At 39.2% G+C, this 7500-nt stretch overlaps 1 long non-coding RNA gene across 1 annotated transcript in view; it reads right to left on the bottom strand.

The window, feature by feature from the left end:
- LOC143019239 (uncharacterized) overlaps nt 1–7500 on the bottom strand; it is a 34003-nt gene that overhangs the window by 24334 nt on the left and 2169 nt on the right. Inside the window, exon 2 of the long non-coding RNA XR_012965812.1 lies at nt 7189–7277. This is a non-coding gene — a long non-coding RNA (uncharacterized LOC143019239). The remainder of the gene's footprint in view (nt 1–7188; nt 7278–7500) is intronic.

Below are 7500 nucleotides of genomic sequence, written 5' to 3'. Positions count from 1 at the left end.
GCAGACTGTTGATATGCAATGTGTACAACATGAGTACTCGGTCAGGCTGCTATCCAGTGACCTCACCCGGATGGCATAGACATGATATATTTGGCATAGACACGATATATGTAAAGTTTGAAGGTACCATATGAGAGAAATGGAAAACATGATGAAAACTAGATACAATTCAGTTCAACCAAGGGTCTGATCTACAAGATTTTAATTTGTCTTAGACTGTATCCCGGAAGAGGAGTAAGAGTTAGGATGGGTAGGATGGGAGAATCTTGAGCAGGAACGGGTGCTAGGGCAGGTGAGGGGATATGTGTGAGGTCGAGGCCCTCGGGAAACAATCTTACAATTGTCTATGTGGAGGATCTTTTCTGCTGAGTGTTGCGAGCAAGCGTGTTGCAAGCAAAGGGTTTTTATTTTATTATTTGGTAGGATGTCAAGAACGCAAAATGGTTCTGTGAACTTTTCAGACAGTTTTGATGTAGGAGTAGGGTTTTGTTCGTACACAATGTATCTGGTTGCAATGTTGAAATGCCTTGCTTCTGCATTATGAGGCCGTGCCATATCCATTTTTTGAGAGTAAGGGTGTCAGGAATTTTATTGAAGAGAGTGTAGAATTTCTGGACTTTGACTTAACATAATTACTGAAGTTATATATGGGAGGGGGGTAAGTCTGAAGTGAGAAGATCATATGGGAGCTTTTTATCCGAACCAAAAAGGACGGTATGTGGAGACTCCGATATTGACCTATTAATTGCACTGCTTGGATCATTGGTACATGTTTATCCCAAGATGAGTATATGTTTGAGGCAAGGTGTCTGAGAACATTAAGAATCTTCCTGTTTTGACGCTCTACTAGTCCGTTGGAACTAGGGTGGTAAGTTAAGGTGTTACAGTTTTTCTTATGCTAAAAAGGTTGCAAATGTTTGTGAGTATGTCAATGTTGAATTCGGTACCGTTGTCTGAGATGAGTGTTTTTGGTGTGATGTATGGGCATATGACCTTGTCAACCAGTGTCTGTGCGACTTGTGCAGTCCTGTCTTGCAGTGGTGAGAGAATGGAGAATCAGGAGAAATGATCTACACAGACAAAGAGGTATTGGTTTCCGCTAGGGGTACGTGGCAATTTAAGAAGGCCGATAACAATGGTCTCGAAGGGCTTGCAAGGAGCTGGATATGTTGTAATTGGAGCTTGACCGCTAATGTGACCTTTATGGGAAGCGCATGAATGACAAGCATCTACGTGATCGTGGATATTTTTCCTCTTAGTGACTTGTGAGAGACTTGTTCTTTCCTGGGTGACCAACAATGGGTGAGTCGTGTACCAGCTTCAGTACTTCAGGAATGAGGTCAGTAGGAGCCACGAGCTGGAGCACAGTACGGCTAGGTTTGTGTTTGTTTTTGAGTTGTTTTGTGATACAGTATTTCGTCAATCATAGTGTAGTTTTCGATTTTTGGAGGAAAATCACCAGTATTTGTTGTATCGCCTGAAATGATGAAATATATCATGTGTTTCCAAATGGGACCTGATTTTTGCGTTTCGGAAATGCGCGCTTGCGTAAGGTTTCCTGGAATTGACACTTGACTGAAGGTCGCTACATATCTCCTTAGGGCGTCAGCGACGACATTCGCTTTGCCGTGAACAAAATGGAAGGTGGGCATGAATTCTTGAATCGTAAGGAACCAACGTGGTAGCTTACCTGTGAGATTTTTTCTTTGAAAATGTGCAGAATTGGTTAGTGATCTGTGTGTATATATATCTCATAGCCAACTATGATTTCTTTGAAGTATTTGAGTGCGTAAATGATAGCTAGCGCTTCGATATCGGTGACCGAGTAATTTTTTTCGTGTTTGTATAAGTGTGGGGCTAGCATAGGGAATAGGCTTGAGTTTCGAGTAATGTTGTTGAATGAGCACCGCACCGATGCCTGTGTAGGACGCGACTGTGTAGAATGTGAATGGAAGCTTGTGGTCGGGGAACGCTAGGACAGGCGCCATTGTTAAGGCTGTTTTTCAGTCATTGAGTGTTTTTTCTTGGTCAGGTGTCCAATTAAAAGGAGTGTTCTTCTTCAGTAAGGCGGTTAAGGGTGCTGCTATGCCAGCGTATCATTTGATAAACCGTCTGTAAAAGCCTGAGAGACCAAGGAAGGATTAGGTGTGATCAGTAGAAGTAGGGCGTGGAAACTTTATGACTACCTTGACCTTGTCTTGCATAGCAACCTTGTGAGTTAAGGACGTGCCCTAGGAAGCGTATTTCCTTCTGAAGGAATACTTCTTAAAATTCAGTTTAAGACCTGCCTTTGCTAGCCGGGAGAGGACAGTTTCAAGCGTGTGTAAGTGTTCACTGATAGATTTGGAAACTATGATAATGTCATCTAAGTACATGAATACTGAGTGGCCTAAGATTCTTTCTAATACTGTGTACATGAGACGAGTGAAGACAGAAGGCGCTGAATTAAGTCCTATGGTAAAGCATTTGAATTGATAGTGTCCATTGTTTGTGCTGAAGGCTGTGAGAGGTCTGGACTGTGCACCAATGGTGATTAGGAAATAACCCAACATGAGGTCGAGAGTTGTAAAGACAGTGTTGCTTTGACCGATGGAGTGTAAATGTCGTGTAGATGAGGGAGCGGATGTCTTTCGGGTATAGTGAGTTTGTTGAGTTCCCTAAAATCACCAACTGGACGGAATGAAGCGTTGTGTTTGGGAATAACGAAAAGAGAGAAATTCCATGCCGACTGGGTAGGCTCTATAACGTCCTGTTTGATCATATCCGTGATGAGATCGCCTACAATGTTTCGTTTACTGTAAGGTAATCTGTATGCAGGGATGAACAGTGGCTTTGCGTTTTCCCGAAGGGGTATATGGTATTCAATGAGGTTTGTAAGTCCAAGAGGTTCACCTGGTAACGCAACTGCATGTCTGAATTTGTTAAAGAGAGTGAGTAAATACACTCGAGCACCAATAAAATCTACGGTATTAAAATGACATGCCTGAATGGTCTCCTATGCTTTCAGCACGTTGGAGGTAACTGTGCATATTTGATAAGGGGTTTCATTTTCCAATAATTGTATGCGTGATGGGTATACAAGGAAATCACAAATGTTGGTGCCAATGGTAAGATTGATGGGAGCATTTGTATTATTTGCAATTAGTATGCACGTATGGCCTTTCTAGAAGTGGTGCTGATAGCGGAAAGGAGAGATATACAATTTACGAGGTATGTCTCTGGGATGCATAGTACATCGGTATCGTGATGCAATGCTATGGTGATTTTACTTCATAAAAAAGGAGACCAGAAGGACCTTAGTAACTGTCGACCGATTAGCTTGCTATCAAATTTATATAAAGTATTCTCCAAGATCCTTACTCATAGTCTAAGTTAAGTTTTAGATGGAAACCAACCGAAAGAACAGGCAGGCATTAGGAGCGGATATTCGACTCTAGACCATCTATAGGCGATGAACCAACTAATCGAGAAAACGACAGAATACAATATAACTCTCTGTTTAGCTTTTGTAGATCATGACAAGGCCTTTGACTCGGTAGAACAAATAGCAGTACTAAACTCGTTACGCAACCAGGGTACAAACGAAAAGATCGTAAGGGTTTTAGAAAATATTTATGCGAAAGATACCGCTATAATTCGACTACATAATGATACAAAAAAGATCAAGATCGAGAAAGGAGTACGGCAAGGCGATGCCATTTCACCCAAATTATTTACAGCTTGGTTGGAAGAGATTTTCAGAAGGTTGAGTTGGGAAGAGAAAAATTTGAAGAGTAATAGAGAATATTCTAATTACCTAGGATTTGCAGATGACATAATTCTTATTCCAGAAAGAACAAAAGACTTACAAGATATGCTGAGTGATTATGTATACATACATACATACATACATACATACATATATATATATATATATATATATATATATTGATAAGTATTTTAGACAAATTATTGTCTCCATCAGCCAAATATATATATATATATATATATATATATATATATATATATAATATATATAATATACATATATATATAATATACATATATTATACATATATATATATAATATATATATATATAATATATATATATATTAATATATATATATAATATATATATATATAATATATATATATATAATATATATATATATAATATATATATATAATATATATATATATAATATATATATATATATATATATATATTGCAGTATTTCACAAATGACACGTGAATATAATTTGTAGAAAAAGAACTGGTCAATAAGAAACGTAGTCCGAACGTTTTTGTCTAATTATCGTTTCTTTACCAAACGGTACTGTCTTTCTTCACTTTGGTTGTGGCCAGTTGATTTGATTCACTTCTATGCCACACCTACAAAGAAAGAAAGGGAGCAAATCTAGATTAGCCCATTTCACACCCGGTGGCAGTTTTCCCAGGCTGTTTTATTCATTCCCTCGGCCCCCCTGCTTTGCAAAATGAAAAAAAAAAATGAGAGGGGGAGAAAAGGGAGAGAGAGAAAAAGGAGAGAAATACAGCAAAAGGAAGTAAGAAAAAGGTTCATAAAGAAGAACCAGATAAAGGAATTGAAAAAAGGGGTTCAGTGAAAATGAAGAAAGCAAGAAAAATGCAAATAAAACTCCCTTCCTGGGGTCCTCATCTTTTCGATCGAGAGGGAGATCCTCCCTATCAAGGGTCAGCGTTCCGCGTCTAGGTTTCGTGTCTGCGTTCGGGTTCGCGTCTGCGTTTGCGTTTGCGTCACCTCAAACTCATAAAATCGCCTTCTGCTCTTGACCGGAACGAGATCCGTAAAATAAGCCACTGCGCTGGAGAGGTTAAGAATCGGGATTGTGATAGGAGGAGGCAAAAGAGGAGGAAAGGGAGGAAGAAGAAGAGGTATGAAGGTAGAGAGGGGAAGAAGAAAAATTACCATGATTTGAAAAAGGAATATTATTATCATTTAGATAACGGAGAAGATAGGTTGGGAAAAGGTTAATCACTATAAATTGCCAGAGTACGGTTTTCCCCAACGCTCGACCCTATAAACAAAGAAGTGAAGATCATCACAAAACAATAGCAAAACCCATGTACATATAAAAGAAGAAGACGGGAGAAATATGAAATTAAATTGATAACGACAATATGATCATAGTGCGGAAGAATTTAGTGATATAGATTAGCCAGTCAGATAACATGAATAAATATTTCTGGAACAAAATGCACCATCACAGCGACAATTAAAATCTGTGTGTGATCATCTGTTCAATAGCTAACAATGAGCATATTAATTATAACAAAACAAGATCGCCATTTGTAACAAGACTCTCCGTTCTGAGTATTTGAATTAGGTGAGAATTTGAAAGAAGAGAAATGATAGAAGGAGTAGGAGGAATGAGAGGAGAAGGGAGATGGTGAAGACGAAAAGGAAAAGTTAGAAAAATAAAAGGAGGGGAATAGAGGGAGCATGACAGAACGAGGGGAAGGTAAAGCATAAGGAGGCGGGGCAGAAATGGTAAAAGGAGGAAGAGGAGAAAGTGGGAAGAAAGAATAGAAAGATTAGAAAAAGAGAAGGAGAAACAAGAAAAGAGGAAGGAGGAGAAAAAGGACGGGAGAGCGCATAAGAAGACAATAAAGGAGAAATATGAAAATGAGAAAAAGAAGGAAGATAAGGAAAAGGAATATGAGAAAGAATAGGCTTAAAGGGAGCTAAAGGAGGCATACAGATGTGCTAAAGAACGAGGGAGTAGAGGAGGCCGTGAACAGGTGAACACAAAGAAGAGGGGTGTGTGAGAACAGACGAGAAGAAGGGGAGAAAGGAAATTGAAAAAAAAAAAAACAGAATTGGAAGAGGACGGGATTCAAATAATGGAAATGAATGAGAAAAGGAAGATTAACGAATGAGAAGCGAATAAGAGGACTGAGACAAAGAAGAAATAGGAAGAGCAATAGGAGGAGGAGGAGGAGGAGAGGGGAAAGAGACGAGGGGGGAAGTAGAAAGGGAGAACAAAATGGAATGATTGGAACAATGTAAAAGGAAATTGAGAATGGAAGAGGGGAAATGAAAATCAATAAAAAATAGAGCCAATGGGACGAAAAGAAGGAAGAGAGAAAAAGAATGTATGGGAGGCACAGTAGAGAGAGGAGATAAAAACAAAGGAAATTTCTATATTGGAATGAATATAGTGCAGGTGGAAATGAAGGTAAAATGTAAAAAGAAAGATAAATGAATGTTGGAGTAAGACGTACAACACAAAGGGAGGACAACAGTGGCCGGGGCGATAAAGAAGAGAAAACGGAATGCAAACACAGGAAAAGTGGGTCGGACGAAAGAAAACGAATTGAGGGTAAAACAATGCAAAACGTCGAGAAAACAAATGACATGGCCATTGACGCCAGCCGTCGGATAAGGCGAGCCGGGCAACAAGTGGAGAACAGAATTGAAAGAAAACACCCAAAACGATTACCCCTAACAAGAAGAGGCAATAAACACAGGAGGAGAACGATAACTCGCAGGAACCTGGGGACTCGTGTGTCTCCTTTACAACTGTACACACCCTCGTACTAGGCGTAAACAGATCATTAATGACCCAGGCGTTCATCATGTCCATATAACTTTTTAAAATGCAATGAAGTTATCTTTATCTAAATGAAGATAAACCCGAGAACAACGGACATTGGATCCCGAGAACAAATCCCACATGCCGGGATTAAAGGGGATTTACAGAAAAAGTTGCGATTCTTTCTGATTCTCCCTCGGCTGACCGAAGAGTGTTGGTATTTCTGGCGAGCAGTTGTGTGGAGAATGGGGATCCCTTGGTCAGTGCCATTCCTTCGAAGGAATTTATATTGGACCGAGATTCACGTCTCCTTACCCATTTTCATCAAAATGTTTTAATGTCCTAACAATAATCATGCATATTAATCAAGCAACTTCTTTATCTACTCATCTATTCTTTGCATATTTATTTAGCTGGACCACAAGTTATTCATTCATTGATTAATATACATCTTCATTTAGCTCCACTCATTTATACATTTACATATCTATTTCTTTGTTTATTCATTTATTTAGTTAATTACTCATGGTTGTGTTAGTGTTGATGGATCAATAAACAGTGTATGGTCAGCCATGATGGTCCACTACAGGGTCACCGGCCTATCATTCGAGGAACAATACAGAAACTCTACCTTATCACAGGGTCTTGATCCGGCTTGGTAAGGTTGTATGGATAGTACAAGATTTGTATGAAATGTTGAGCGCGTTGGGACGGCTGCGCCTGTGGACAGAGTCTATATATAATCAACTGTTTAAACACACTGATTAGGTGCCAGCATTAATATGTGGCACTGGTATGTTTCACCCCTGATATCCTTGTGTCAGGCAAAGGGAGACCATATATGTGAACAGAACCACTCGGCAATAGTTAGAAAAATAGTTGATATTGTACTACTCGCGACAGGTCGAAAAAAGAAGAACGCTGTAGTACTGATGTCATATGA

The sequence above is a fragment of the Oratosquilla oratoria genome, chromosome 36, assembly GCF_046742065.1.
Source record: "Oratosquilla oratoria isolate Oo_2021 chromosome 36, ASM4674206v1, whole genome shotgun sequence".
Classification (NCBI taxonomy): Eukaryota; Metazoa; Arthropoda; class Malacostraca; order Stomatopoda; family Squillidae; genus Oratosquilla; species Oratosquilla oratoria.
The sequence above is the reverse complement of the archived record's forward strand: the minus strand, read 5'-3'. Positions and strand labels throughout refer to the sequence as shown.